This window comes from Bubalus kerabau, chromosome X, assembly GCF_029407905.1.
Source record: "Bubalus kerabau isolate K-KA32 ecotype Philippines breed swamp buffalo chromosome X, PCC_UOA_SB_1v2, whole genome shotgun sequence".
Taxonomy (NCBI): Eukaryota; Metazoa; Chordata; class Mammalia; order Artiodactyla; family Bovidae; genus Bubalus; species Bubalus kerabau.
In genome coordinates this window covers 71,974,727-71,990,608 of record NC_073647.1, presented here as the reverse complement: position 1 = coordinate 71,990,608, position 15,882 = coordinate 71,974,727, and the positions used below count along the sequence as shown (strand labels likewise).

Here is a 15,882-nt window from a genome sequence, read left to right as displayed (position 1 = left end):
CCAATCACCTCTCAACTATTCAGGCAGGAATTCAACAAATATTGAGATGCCAAGTGCCATCTAATTCTGTTTAGTCAGTGTTTCCACTTTTCTTCAATTTCCTTTCAGTAGAGAATCCTTACCTATTAGCACTCAGAAAAACACTTCCTCTTCCCACTCCCACATGGACGAATGCCCCCCTTCCCCCACCCACTCATTCAGTCTAACAGTAAGGGAAATGGAAGTGGTGGTAGTTTCCCAGAACCACCCTCCAAACCCCCTCAGGTCATTTTACGTAGCAGTCATTCTCAAAGTTCAGGGTGCATAAATATTACCTGGAGTCATATCCCCAGGTCAACTCCCCTCCCCCTTACCTGGACTCAAATAGGCCTGGGGAAGAGTACAGGAATCAACATTTTTAATAGGCATCCAAGGTAACTCTGAGGCAAATGGCTTAAAAACCAAACCTTGAAAAACTCCACTGTGGAAATTCTAGCCAGCTGAGTCCTCACCCCTGAACTGAGAATGTGAAGTCACTCAGTCACGTCCAACTCTTTGCGACCCCATGGACTATACAGTCCATGGAATTCTCCAGGCCAGAATTCTGGAGTGGGTAGCCATTCCCTTCTCCAGGGGATCTTCCCACCCCAGGGATTGAACCCAGGTCTCCTGCGCTGCGCCACATTCTTTACCAGCTGAGCCACGAGGGAAGCCCTGAACTGAGAATACCAGTTGCCAATCAGAAGGCTGGGTGATCTGATGTGAGACAGTGACTGAAGGCAAAATGGACACAAGAGAAGAAAACAGCATCCCAGTCAACGTGCCCCCAGCTATACTTTAGGTTTTAAAAACCCCATATTTTTACTTTAATCCAAGCAGATGGCATTGCCTTTCCAGCAATCTCCTCCTGGCACCAGAAAAGGAACTCAACAGAGACCATTTAGAAGGAAGGTATAGAAGTGGGAAGAGAAACAATGTTAATTTGCTTGGCCCTGCCCCAACTTGCTCAGCCTCCTTACCTCTCCTGATGGTTGGTTTCCATTTCTGGAACTCTGTGCTGCTGTGGCAGAGAAGAGAGGCCAAGGTGGGGCGGTCTTCTCTGACTCACATGAATGTTTTCCTCTATTACATGAATAATCAAGACTTGACTGGAAAGAGGAATAAACGAAAGGCAAATATTCTACTGAGAGGTTAAATAGGATAAAGAAGGCCCCCTGTTGGTTGAGAGATGTGAGGTGATAAATGAACAGTCAGAATCCCTGCCTCTTTTCATTTTCACTGTTTGCCAGGAACACAGATTTAAAACCCATAACGTCAGCACTGAGCCTGAAAGAAATAATCAGGTATCTGTTTTTTTCCACTGTTCCTCATAATACCCAGAAGAGTCTTCAGCAGTTCCTGTTAACCCTAAAAGCCTAAATGTTAACCAACTGTTGTTGATTCAGCCCCAAATCTACAATTGTGGACCTAGATCTGGTGTATTTTATTGTGGTAAGAACATTTAACATGAGATCTAGTCCCCTAACAAATTTTAAATGTACAATAGAGTATTGTCAACTATAGCGAAATGTCATACAGCAGAGCTCTAGAACTTGTTCATGTATAATTGAACCTTTATGCTCACTGATTAGCAATCTCCCAGGCTCTGGTAACCCATCCCTCCCAGCTTCTAGTAACCATCATTCTACTCTGATTCTATGAAGTTGACTAGTTAAATACCTCATGTAAGTGGAATCATGCAGTATTTGTCCTTCTTTGACTGGCTTACTCCACTAACCATAATATCCTCAAGGTTCACCCATATATCATGGTATATGACAGGATTTCCTCCTTCTTAAGACTGAACAGTTGCACTGTGCATTTTTATATTTTCTTTATCCATTCATCCATCATTGAATGGCACTTGGGTTGTTTCTATATCTTGGCTATTCTGAATAGTGCTTTAAGAACACTGGTTGGCTAGGTATCTTTTCAAAAGTCTGATTTCAGTTCTTTCAGCTAAATACCCACAAGTGGTAAGTAATTGCTGGCTCATATGGCAGTTCTATTTTTGAGGAATCTCCATACTGTTTTCCATAGCAGTGCACTATTTTGCATTCTTATCAACAGTGTACAAGTGTTCCAATTTATCTACATCTTCACTAACACTTATATTTTTTTTTTCTCGCTATTATCAAGAAATGGAAAGGCAAGTGTTGGTCTGACCATTTTTACTGAAGGAAAACAGTCCTACTCAAGTTGACTCAACAAAATAGAGGTTTATGGTAAGAAAACAGGTATTCCATGAGAATCTGTGTGGGATAATGCTTGGCCTTAGGGGATCTGGAAGGCGGTTCTAGGTCCAAGGTGGTTACAAGGAAGAGCTACCCTGTCTCTCAGGGCATCTCTCCTCCTCTTACTGTTTCCTCATGGCTTCTATCTCCTCATAGCACCAGCTTGGACTTGGCCTGACATGCCTGCTCCCCTCCCTGTCATCTTTTGGCTCTTGTCCCAGCTGCTGCTGCTTAAGTTGCTTCAGTCGTGTCCAACTCTGTGCGACCCTATAGACGGCAGCCCACCAGGCTCCCCCATCCCTGGGATTCTCCAGGCAAGAACACTGGAGTGGGTTGCCATTTCCTTCTTCAATGCATGAAAGTGAAAAGTGAAAGTGAAGTCTCTCAGTTGTGTCCAACTCGTAGCGACCTCATGGACTGCAGCCTACCAGGCTCCTCCGCCCATGGGATTTTCCAGGCAAGAGTACTGGAGTGGGGTGCCATTGCCTTCTCCAGTCCCAGCTGCAAACTATCTTTTTTAGTCTCTCAGCTTCCCAATTCTAATTTCCTAGGAGAGGAAACTGAATGGCCCAGCTCATCTTATCAAGCTCATACTGCACCCCAGGTGACCCACTGGCTGTTTGGGGGACAGGTGGCCACTCCCAGTCCGGTCAGCCTAAGGCAGGGAGGCAAAGTCCCCTGCACAGTTCATGGCTACTGCCCCCTCCCACCCCAGCACAGCAGGCCTGGAGTGGTTTGCCTTTGAAGGTGATATGGATCCAAAGGCACAGTAAAATATATATGCCCAAGTCTGAGGCTTTGCATGTAATTTGAAAGTCAATAATATGTCCATTCATGAGCTTCCAACACCCATATTTTAACCTTCATAATTAAGAAAAAAGATAGCATCTGATCTCAACATAGGCTTTAGCCCTCAGTGCCTACTAAACTGACCTTTTTAAACTGGTAAAAAGAATCCAAGTATGTTTTAAAGAGGAAAAACTTTAGTATTTTAATAAGGCTTCCCTGGTGGCTCAGATGGTAAAGAGCCGCCTGCAATGCAGGAGACTCAGGGTTCAATCCCTGAGTAGGGAAGATCCCCTGAAGAATGAAATGGCAAACTACTCCAGTATTCTTGCCTGGAAAATCCCATGGATGGTGGAGTCTGGCAGGCTATAGTCTATGGGTTGCAAAGAGTTGGACATGACTGAGCAACTAACAAAAAAAAATAAATAAAAAAGCAAAAACACCGTGCTGTCAGCTCCCTGAGATAGACAGGAAAGGAGAAGAAAGTATGAGATAGACAAATCCTGATAAATGGATACCACTGGCCTTTAGCCCATCTCTCTTGACAGGCCTTCAGTCAGCTTGCTTTACACCATATGAGCATCTTATCTTCCTCCAAGTTTCTCCAAGTAGCATGTGAGGTCAGCGTTCAGTGTTAAGTAGAACAAGCGAGCAGCATCACAAACTGACAGATGGCAACTGAGAGCTTATCACTCTTGGATTATTTAATTCCCACACTGGAGAGTAAAGCATTCTATTTTGACAGCCACCTAATAATGGCTGTCAGACACTTTAACCACTTTCAGGCTAAACCTTATTTCCTCCCATCAATTCCCAGATGCAAAAAAAAAAAAAAAAAAAATTCATAAATGCCACGCCTGCTAAAGTCAATACCTTTGCTAGTGACAAGTGCCTAGACCAAGGACAACACAAAAACAATGACAACCATGGAGAATAACAGAGAACCAACAGGTCAGAACAACAACAAAAAAATCTGATGGTGGCCATCTTTGTAAAATGAGCAAGAGATGCTGCTGCTGTTGCTACTAAGTCACTTCAGTTGTGTCTGACTCTGTGCGACCCCAGAGATGGCAGCCCAACAGGCTACACCACCCCTGGGATTCTCCAGGCAAGAACACTGGAGTGGGTTGCCATTGCCTTCTCCAATGCATCAAAGTGAAAAGTGAAAGTGAAGTCGGTCAGTCGTGTCCGACTCTTAGCGACCCCATGGACTGCAGCCTACCAGGCTCCTCCATCCATGGGATTTTCCAGGCAAGAGTACTGGAGTGGGGTGCCATTGCCTTCTCCGGAGCAAGAGATGATGAGAAATTAAAAGGTTGTCTTGCTTTCAAAACAGGTTTCTCAAACTCAGACTAAGTCCTACTGGAGTTGAAGAGATTCCAAATAGGGTTTCAAAGATCAGAGCTGCAAAATCCTAAAGACTTGTGAAAGATTTTGATATTTAGTCTTATCTCACAATTATCCCTGAGCAGCTTAGTTTATTGAAGAGTTTTCCTGGAACTCTTAGCAACATTAATTGAGTTGCATCTTATCACTCTGGGTAAGTTGTGGTAACTCTGGAGGAGGGAGCGGACAGAAAGGCACTCTGTTTCTGGTACCCAATCACAGTTATCAATCTTTTCATCCCATGAATCACCTATTATCCCATGAGTCACCTATTATCCCTTCTTCAAAATAGCCCTTCAGTCAGAAAGAGAAAAACAAATATTGAATACTAACCCATATATATGTGGAATCTAGAAAAATTGTATAGATGGCCTTATATGCAAAACAGAAATAGAGACACAGACACAGAGAACAAAAGTATGGATACCAAAGGGGAAAGAGGGATTGGGAGATTGGGATTGACACATATAATCTATTGATACTAGGTGTAAAATAGACAACAGATGGGGACATGTGTATAGGACATGTACTACTTAATGTACTGTGGTGACCTAAAAGGGAGGGAAGTCCAAAAAGGGGCAGGTACGGGGAGCGGATATATGTATATGCTGGAGAAGGAAATGGCAATCCACTTCAGTATTCTTGCCTGGGAAATCCCATGGACAGGGGAGCCTGTCAGGCTACAGTCCATGTGATCGCAAAAGAGTGAGACACGACTTAGCAACTAAACAACAAACATACGTATACATATGGCTGATTCATTTTGCTATGCAATAGAAGCTAACAGCATTGTAAAGCAACTATACTGCAATGCAAACTAATTAAAGAGAAAATCAGCCCTTCAAAATCCCTTATGCTTCTTTTTCATCATAGACATTACACAGCAATTAAAAGGAAAGAAGTCGTGCTACATGCACTAGCATCCAACTCTACTGCCCAGTGAGGAAAGTTTCGGATTGTAAGGAATCAACCCGGTTTTGTTAAAAAAAAAAAAAAAAAAAAAAAGATAAAAGATCTGAAAGAATAAATGCAAGCCATCAATGATTATCTCAGGTAGATAGGATTATGGAGGATTTTCACTTTCTTTTTTGCTGTTTTTCTTACAAAACATGGGCCTGTTTTTCTGTTTGGGGCTTTTTTTTTTTTTTTTTTTGCAATCAAGAAAAGGATATTTTTAACCCTCTGCAGTTCATTGGTAGGTAGAACCAACATGGCATTGGTTTGCATCTCTAATTTGTAGGTTCTGGAGTGGCTAGAAGGGAAAGCCATTCACTCTGTTTATGGAAGTCAACACTCAGTATGTACATCCCATGAATGTGACAGAAGGCAGTGTACACAGAGGTCAAACACAGTGGCTCTGGAGTTCAGGTTCAAGTCTCAGGCTACTCTAAACTTGTTTTAAGTTTCCTCCTCTGTTGACTGATGATTCTGTACCAAACACTTGGAACATGTCAAGCATATGTTGCGCTCAACAAATGGTAGCTATTCTGAAAGAGTTGTAATTGAAAATAATTTTCATTTAATTTCAGTTATAATGTCTGCAATTTAATTTAAAATACTTTCAGCATAGACACTGTGATATGTGTGTTTATTAGTTTTCTACACTGTAGGACAGTTAATTAACATTTAGTGCTATGCTGGAAACCCAGTAGCACTAGCTAGCAAGAGTTGATTTTGTGCATCCTTCCCTGTTAGTTTAGTGAGGACAGATTGGTAACTTGAAAAGGACCATGCAAATTGGCAAATGCTATAAATCAGGACTTTAAGTGTTTTACCAGTACCTCACTGTTAACATCTGAAAAACCCTAACCGAGAATACACACTCAAGGGATGATTAACTACAACTCACGGCTATTTTGAAGAAGGGATAATGGGTGGCATATGGGACAACAAGGTTGATAACTGCTGTTGGGCACCAGAAACAGAGAGTTATTCTGTCTGCTCTCTCCTTCAGAGCTACCATAACTTACCTGGAGTGCAAATCAATGAATGTTGTTCAGTTCGAAACTGACATCTCTAATCAAAGCCCACAATCAAGAACTCAGCAACGAAAAGACAAACTATCCAGTTTTTTAAAATGGGCAAAGAACTTGAACAGATATTTCTCCAAAGAAGACATTAAATGGCCAATGAGCACATCGTTGGTTATTAGGGAAATACAACACAAAACCACAATGAGATACCACTTCACGCCTACTAGGATGGCCATAATTTTTAAAATTATAAAATAAGTGATAGCAAGAAGGTGGAAAAATTGGGACCTTTGTCTATTACTGGTGGGAATGCAAAATAGTTCAGCTGCTGTAAAACAGAGTTCTACAGTTCCTCAAAAAGCTAAATATAGAATAACCATGTGATCCAGCAATTTCACTCCTAGGTACATACCCCAAAGAATTTTAAAAAAGAGACTAAACAGATACTTGCAAGTCAATGTTCATCGCAGCATTATTCACAATAGCCAAAGGGAAATAATCCAAGTGTCCACAGACAGATGAATAAACAAAATGTGGTATATCCATAAAACAGAGTATCATTCAGCCTTAAAAAGGAATGACACGTTACATTATGCATGACCCTTAAAAACATTGTGCAAAGTGAAATAAGCCAGACACAAAAGGACAAACATTATATGACTCCACTTATATGAGGTAGCAAGATAGGCATATTCACAGAGACAGATAATAGAACAGTGGTTCCCAGGGGCTGGGGGAGGGGAAAATAGGGACTTACTGTTTAATGCTTAATGGTAAGGAATTTATATTTGAAGTGATGAAAAGGTTTTGTAAATAGATAGTAGCGATGGTGGCAGAACGTTGTCAACATAATTAATGCCACTGAACTATGCACTTCAAAATGGTTACAATGGCAAATTTCATTATATATTTTTATCACAATATAAAAAAATACTGTAATATATCAAAAATCATTAATTGTACATTTTAAGTGGGTGAACAGTATGGTACCTAAATGATATCTCAATAAAGCTTTTTTTTTAATCCCTCAAGCAAGTCATGGGGAAATTGGGGAGGGGGTGATGAAGGCATTCTCTATCTTGATTATGGTATATACTTGTCAAAACTTGCAAAACCCTATAATAAAAAGGGTGAATTGCACTGTATGTAAACTATACCTTAATTTTTTTTAATGGATAAAAAGCTATACTCAAATGCTTCTATGAAATCCTTCAAATGGTTTGTTAATTAGATCAATGGACATTAGAAATATATTTCACTGGGGAACTTCTTGGTGCTCAAGATGAGTGGACCAGTTAGAAGTATTTAGGCACTCCCACCCTTGCAAACCTTGAATATAAGAGTTGGCCAGCCCAATGACCTTCACCTCTTGGGAAAGACACACTAGGTTCAGGATTCCCAACAAATCTTATGTACAGACACTTAATGGAGGTTTTGAATGTGCCCTTTAGAAAAGTAAGGTGAATCCTATAGCTAGAATACTGTTACATCTATCTCCAGGGAAACTTTCTCACAAGACAGTGGTTGGCAACAGGAGATGGAATGTCTCTGGGCATACAAATCAGGCTGTCTGACTGTTTTCTGCCTGATGATTAATAAATGTTTATGTGGTAGAATTTGATCTGAATTGCTTTCACTGTAATACCCTGGTTGTAGGGAGAGAACCTTATAGCCCTCACCTACCTCTAACTGTTGAAAATCAATGATACTCACCAAAACAGAATCGAGTAACTGGACAACCAAATTGGCTTATTAGATATCAATTTGCAACAAATATCTTGGGGACTTCTGTACAATCAGAGGTGTGTCTGATCTTGATAATTTCCTTCGAGTAAAATCAAAACTGAAGAAACAAAAACATCAACTTTCCCATTCAGGCTACATGGCTAACAGGGGTGAGGGGATAGAAGCTGTTCATGTTTATTACTTATTTACAAGGTAATCCATTCTGAAAGAGATGGGAATACCAGACCACCTGACCTGCCTCTTGAGACACCTGTATGCAGGTCAGAAAGCAACAGTTAGAACTGGACATGGAACAACAATCGCGTTCCAAATCACGAAAGGAGTACATCAAGGCTGCATATTGTCACCCTGCTTATTTAACTTATATGCCGAGTACATCATGAGAAACGCTGGGCTAGAGGAAGCACAAGCTGGAATCAAGATTGCCGGTAGAAATATCAATAACCTCAGATATGCAGATGACACCACCCTTATGGCAGAAAGTGAAGAGGAACTAAAGAGCCTCTTGATAAAAGTGAAAGAGGAGAGTGAAAAAGTTGGCTTAAAACTCAACATTCAGAAAACAAAGATCATGGCATCTGGTCCCATCACTTCATGGGAAAAAGATGGGGAAAAAGTGGAAATAGTGGCTGACTTTATTTTGGGGGGCTCCAAAATCACTGCAGATGGTGACTGCAGCCATGAAATTAAAAGACGCTTACTGCTTGGAAGGAAAGTTATGACCAACCTAGACAGCATATTAAAAAGCAGAGACATTCCTTTGCCAACAAAGGTCCATCTAGTCAAGGGTATGGTTTTTCAAGTAGTCATGTATGGATGTGAGAGTTGGACTATAAAGAAAGCTGAGCACCGAAGAATTGATGCTTTTGAACTGTGGTTCAAGGGACTCTTGAGAGTTCCTTGGACTGCAAGGAGATCCAACCAGTTCATCCTAAAGGAAATCAGTCCTGGGTGTTCATTTGAGGGACTGACTGATGTTGAAGCTGAAACTCCAATACTTTGGCCACCTGATGTGGAGAGCTGACTCATTTGAAAAGACCCTGATGCTGGGAGGGATTGGGGGCAAGAGGAGAAGGGGACGACAGAGGATGAGATGGCTGGATGGCATCACTGACTTGATGGACTTGAGTCTGAGTGAACTCTGGGAGTTGGTGATGGACAGGGAGGCCTGGCGTGCTGCGGTTCATGGGGTCACAAAGAGTCGGACATGACTGAGCAACTGAACTGAATCCTACATTTTTAAAATTAAGGTACAATTGACTTACAATATTATGCTAGTTTCAACTGACAACATAGCGATCCAGCATTTTGATACATCACAAAATGATCAGCAGGATAAGTCTAGTTACCATCTGTCATACAAGGTAATACTATTAAATGAATTTTGTTTCATGGAAGGATTTCCCATTTAATCTGCTGCTCGCCTAGGTATTTTATCCTAAGGGTCAGACTTTACCATATGGATCCAAGAAAAAGAAAAAAAAGAAAACAATGACATTTAGCAGTAGCAAAGATCAGTTTGGGGACACATCAGAGGCAATGTGGTTATGAGCCCAAGCAGTAGGTAACCTCAGAGGAGCATGGAGGGAGGTTCAGTGAAAGAAGAGAAAGCAAAAACCACCAGAAGGAAGTGAAGGCTTTGTTCTGTTCTTTCTCTCTCTTTTTTTTAATTACCCTGTATACCAAAGGAACATTTCATGCAAAGATGGGCTCAATAAACGACAGAAATGGTATGGACCTAACAGAAGCAGAAGATATTAAGAAGAGATGGCAAGAATACACAGAACTGTACAAAAAAAGATCTTCACGACCCAGATAATCACCATGGTGTGATCACTGACCTGGAGCCATACATCCTGGAATGTGAAGTCAAGTGGGCCTTAGAAAGCATCACTACGAACAAAGCTAGTGGAGGTGATGGAATTCCAGTTGAGCTATTTCAAATCCTAGAAGATGATGCTGTGAAAGTGCTGCACTCAATATGCCAGCAAATTTGGAAAACTCAGCAGTGGCCACAGGACTGGAAAAGGTCAGTTTTCATTCCAATCCCAAAGAAAGGCAATGCCAAAGAATGCTCAAACTACCGCACAATTGCACTCATCTCACATGCTAGTAAAGTAATGCTCAAAATTCTCCAAGCGAGGCTTCAGCAATATGTGAACCGTGAATTTCCTGATGTCCTGATGTCAAGCTGGTTTTAGAAAAGGCAGAAGAGCCAGAGATCAAATTGCCAACATCCGCTGGATCATCGAAAAAGCAAGAGAGTTCCAGAAAAACATCTATTTCTGCTTTATTGACTATGCCAAAGCCTTTGACTGTGTGGATCACAATAAACTGTGGAAAATTCTGAAAGAGATGGGAATACCAGACCATCTGACCTGCCTCTTGAGAAATTTGTATGCAGGTCAGGAAGCAACAGTTAGAACTGGACATGGGACAACAGACTGGTTCCAAATAGGTAAAGATGTTCGTCAAGGCTGTATATTGTCACCCTGTTTATTTAACTTATATGCAGAGTACATCATGAGAAACGCTGGGCTGGAAGAAACACAAGCTGGAATCAAGATTGCCGAGAGAAATATCAATAACCTCAGATATGCAGATGACACCGCCCTTATGGCAGAAAGTGAAGAGGAACTAAAAAGCCTCTTGATGAAAGTGAAAGTGGAGAGTGAAAAAGTTGGCTTAAAGCTCAACATTCAGAAAACGAAGATCATGGCATCTGGTCCCGTCACTTCATGGGAAATAGATGGGGAAACCAGTGGAAACAGTGTCAGACTTTATTTTTCTGGGCTCCAAAATCACTACAGATGGTGACTGCAGCCATGAAATTAAAAGACGCTTACTCCTTGGAAGGAAAGTTATGACCAACCTAGATAGCATATTCAAAAGCAGAGACATTACTTTGCCAACAAAGGTCCGTCTAGTCAAGGCTATGGTTTTTCCTGTGGTCATGTATGGATGTGAGAGTTGGACTGTGAAGAAGGCTGAGCACCAAAGAATTGATGCTTTTGAACTGTGGTGTTGGAGAAGACTGTTGAGAGTCCCTTGGACTGCAAGGAGATCCAACCAGTCCATTCTGAAGGAGATCAGCCCTGGGATTTCTTTGGAAGGAATGATGCTAAAGCTGAAACTCCAGTACTTTGGCCACCTCATGCGAAGAGTTGACTCACTGGAAAAGACTCTGATGCTGGGAGAGATTGGGGGCAAGAGGAGAAGGGGACGACAGAGGATGAGATGGCTGGATGGCATCACTGACTCAATGGATGTGAGTCTGAGTGAACTCCGGGAGTTGGTGATGGACAGGGAGGCCTAGCGTGCTGCGATTCATGGGGTCGAAAAGAGTTGGACACGACTGAGTGACTGATCTGATCCGATTGTGTCATCATGAAGTGACTGTAGACAACTCCTTACAAAAAGATAAAGGCTGTGGGAACTCACATTCTAACAGAACTAACAGAGTTGCAGTTACAGCTCTGAGGTCTTAAATTGCTAGGGACCTAGATCATGGAGACCATGACATGGTTCCATTTCCCTGAGTATTTTATAAAGGGGACATGCCTCATCATTTCACTAAAAGGAGGTTGATCTTGAGAACAATGACAGCCAGTGATTAAGCCCATGTGCTAAAGTCAGGACAGGGTTATAAAAATATAAGCAATGTAATAAGGAACACAGTGGGGACAGTAAGGAGCAGATAGAAGTAAGAAGTAGAAATGTTCAACCTAGTTGAAAAGTTGAGTAGGGAGAAAGCAATGAGATTAAAAGTCTCCTAATGAAGAAAATGAGAAAATTTTCACTGGTCTTTCAAGGAAGTGGACCAGTGGGAACAGAATGGGTGGGCTGCCAGGCTGTCTTGGAAGGTTCAAGGAGCCATCAAGACACACCTTTCAAAGCACCAGGCCCACAAAAGACACTCACTAGTGGTGACCAAACAGCTGGTCTCCCCTCACATAGGTGGCCTCTCCCACTTCCCAACTTCAAGCCTTCGAAGCTGGTGTGGATCTGAGCCACAGGAAGGCACACAATAACTGGAAGCTTATGCAAAAATAAATAATTTGTATTCTCTGATGGGGCTCAGTTTTGATGGAGTTGGTGAATCACTACTGCCCAGCTCTACCCAATAAAGGAACAACCAATAACTCCCAATCCCTGCCAGTAGTTTGCGTGCCCCTGGAGGAGACAACCTTGCAATGCCACTCTCTCTCATCACTCTTCTTCTCGTGAATTGCTAATGGCTCCCTGTTACTGACCATATCAAGTCCACATGTCTCCTCTGGATAGTCCAGCTTGCTGTACTCTGCCTCTGCTTGGCCTCTGCTCAACCATCTCCCTCCTTGCCCAGTGCAGAGTTCCCACTAGAAGCAGTTTCCATTTGGAACCAAACTCAGTTTCTTCTCTCACCACAGTTCTACCAGGATCTGGGCTGCCTTGCCAAAATTCCAGGCAGCCACCATGTCAAGATTGCTGTAGATTACTATAAATACTGAGCTTCTCTTGGCCACACAAGAAAAGGGGACTGTACCTTTCAATATTCTGTATGATCCTGCACTGTCCAGTACGGTAGCCACTACTACCCATGGCTATTCATGGCTATTTCCAACTATTTAAAATTAAACAAAATGAAAAAAATCAGTTCCTCGCTTGCAGTAACTACGTCACTATCCCCACATGGCTAGGGGCTACTGCACTGGAGAGTACAAATACAAAACATTTCCATCAAAATACAAACTTCTATTGGCTAGTGGAGTACTACACTATACACTTGAGAGAGGAACAGCCTAACGTGTGCTAAAACTGTCATTTACCACCTCTTGGAAAACTTGAAGAACCACATTTAATAAAAAGGAATGCATAGGACTCAGGGATACAGCTCATCTTAAGTAATGAGGAAAGCATTCTTATCACTGATCCCAAAGAGCTCTGCAATCACAGGTAATTACCATATCCCATTTTTGTTAGCTTGTTCTTGTGTGTGTTGGGGGGGTAATCATTGAAGTCACTTGCAGCAGACTGCAGGAAGCCTTCAACTAAGCATTCATAGACTAGTCAGACCTCTGTATATTAAGCTCCTTGGTAGGTTCTGGGAGCCAAAGGGAGAGCATGACCCAGTCCCTGCCCTAGGAAGAAAGTCCATACACAGAGAACTACAGAAGGAGTCAGAAAGGAATAAAGGCTGTAAGAGAAGGTCCTCGGGGCAGAGAGATCAAATGAATGGGAGGAAGAAGGGAGGACTGCACAGACAGGGAGATGACTTCAAATCTGGATCAAGCTGTAAAGGATGACTAGAATTTTGAAAAGGAGTTTGGAGGATGAAAGGGGAAAACTGCATAAGCAAAAGGGGGAACAAGTGCCCAGGGTGCATTTATGGCTGAGTGAGACAAGGAAGAAATATGACAGCTAATACACAATTCTTTGAAAATTTCCCCAAGCACTCTAATAATCAAAGAATACATTAAGATGCCATTTTTTTGACAAAGATTTTGCTTTAGTGAAAATCTGTTAGTAAGGACAAGATGGAACAGGCTCTCTTCGACGCTGCTGGTGGGAATTAAATGGGTACTACAATTTTGAAAAGCCATATTAAGCTCCTTAAAAACATTCCTTCCCCTGACCTTATAATTCCATTTCAAGGAAAATGGCCTACACAAAATAATCTAAATTATAGAGATTTATGCACAAAGCAGTTTTTTTTGCAGTCATTTATAACTCAGAAAATAACAGGAAATGATTAGGTAAACTACAATCGCCTTATAGAATGGAGTACTATATAGCTGTTAAGAATTACACTTCTGACAAATTTTAAATGACATGCAAAATGTTTGTGAGAATGTTATGTGAAAAACAAAATCAGAGTATAAGCTTGGTAGTATACAATATATAGTCACAACCATGTAAATCAATATGAATAGAAAAAAGAAAATAAAGCAAAAATGTTAACATTCCGGTAAGAAGATTACGGGTGATTTTTATTCACCATACCAGGACTCACCAAACTATGACCCACAAACCAAATCTGACCCACTAACTGATTTGTATATAAAGTTTTACTGGAACACAAACACATGTTCATTTTTATACTGTCACTGTCCATGGCTAATTCTGTGCTACAATAGCAGATCTGAGGAGTAGTGACAAAGACAAAATTACTTACTATCTGGCCCTTACATAAAAATGTTGCCAATGCTTGTATCTTTCAAATTTTCCATAATAAGTAGGTATTAATTTGCAATGGGCTTCTCTTGTGGCTCAGCTGGTAAGGAATCTGCCTGCAATGTGGGAGACCTGGGTTGAATCCCTGGGTTGGGAAGATACCCTGGAGAAGGGAAAGGCTATCCACTCCAGTTTTCTGGCCTGGAGAATTCCGTGGACTGTATAGTCCATGGGTCACAAAGAGTTGGACACGACTGAGCAACTTTCACTTTCATTAATTTGCAATAGTTTTCTAAAAGGTGTATTGCCACTTCCCTGGTGGCTCAGATGGTAAAGCACCTGCCTGCAATGCAGGAGACCAGGGTTCAATCCCTGGGTTGGAAAGATCACATGGAGAAGGGAATGGCTACCCACTCCAGTATTTTTGCCCAGAGAATCCCATGGACAGAGGAGCCTGGTGGTCTACAGTCCATGGTGTTGCCAAGAGTCAGACACAACTGAATGACTACCACACACACACACACACAGAACAAGCTAAAAACCTCAGATTTTATTATGCAAGTAACTGGGGGCTCTAGAAGCTTATGAAGACAGGACATGATCTGACATGATCACAGATCACTTAAGATGGAATTTAAACTGAATGCCAGGCAAAGTCTGTGATTCATCAGCAGCTGTGACTCTGGGCCACTCCTCATTTAAAGGGGAAGATTAACTTAAGATGTGGCTTATTGTTTTCAAACTTCCTCCTGTGAATTCAGTTCAGTTCAGCTCAGTCACTCAGTTGTGTCCAACTCTGTGCAACCCCATGGACTGCAGCACACCAGGCTCCCTTGTCCATCACCAAATCCCGGAGCTTACTCGAACCCATATCCATCAAGTCGGTGATGTCATCCAACCATCTCATCCTCTGTCATCCCTTTCTCCCTCCACCTTTAATCTTTCCCAGCATCAGGGTCTTTTCAAATGAGTCAGTTCTTCGCATCAGGTGGCCAAAGTATTGGAGTTTCAGCTTCAGCTTCAGTTCTTCCAATGAATATTCAGGACTGATCTCCTTTAGAATGGACTGGTTGGATCTCCTTGCAGTCCAAGGGACTCTCAAGAGTCTTCTCCAACACCACAGTTCAAAAGCATCAATTCTTTGGCGCTCAGCTTTCTTTATAGTCCAACTCTCACAACCATATGTGACTACTGCAAAAACCATAGCTTTGGCTAGATGTACCTTCCTTGGCAAAGTAATGCCTCTGCTTTTTAATATGCTGTCTAGATTGGACATAGATTTTCTTCCAAGGAGCAAGCATCTTTTAATTTCATGGCTGCAGTCACCATCTGCAATGATTTTGGAGTCCAAGAAAATAAAGTCTCTCACTGTTTCCATCGTTTCCCCATCTAATTGCTATGAAGTGATGGAACCGGATGCCACAATCTTTGCTTTCTAAATGTTGAGTTTTAAGCCATATTTTTCACTCTCCTCTTTCACTTTCATCAAGAGGTTCTTTCCTTCTTCTTTGCTTTCTGCCATGAGGGTGGTATCATCTGCATATCTGGGGTTATTGATATTTCTCCTGGCAATCTTGATTCCAGCT

General features: G+C 41.8%; 1 protein-coding gene across 29 annotated transcripts in view; it reads right to left on the bottom strand.

Annotated features, from left to right (window-relative positions):
- TMEM164 (transmembrane protein 164) overlaps window positions 1-15,882 on the bottom strand; it is a 178,398-nt gene that overhangs the window by 130,229 nt on the left and 32,287 nt on the right. The window contains exon 1 of one of the 29 annotated variants that reach the window (XM_055564846.1): window positions 999-3,283. The exons of 26 other annotated variants lie outside the window; for them this stretch is intronic. The gene's annotated coding sequence lies outside the window, so the exon portion shown is untranslated. Of the gene's footprint in view, window positions 1-998; window positions 3,284-15,882 lie in introns of those variants that run through there. 2 more of the 29 variants (XM_055564862.1, XM_055564868.1) reach the window with 2 other exon arrangements.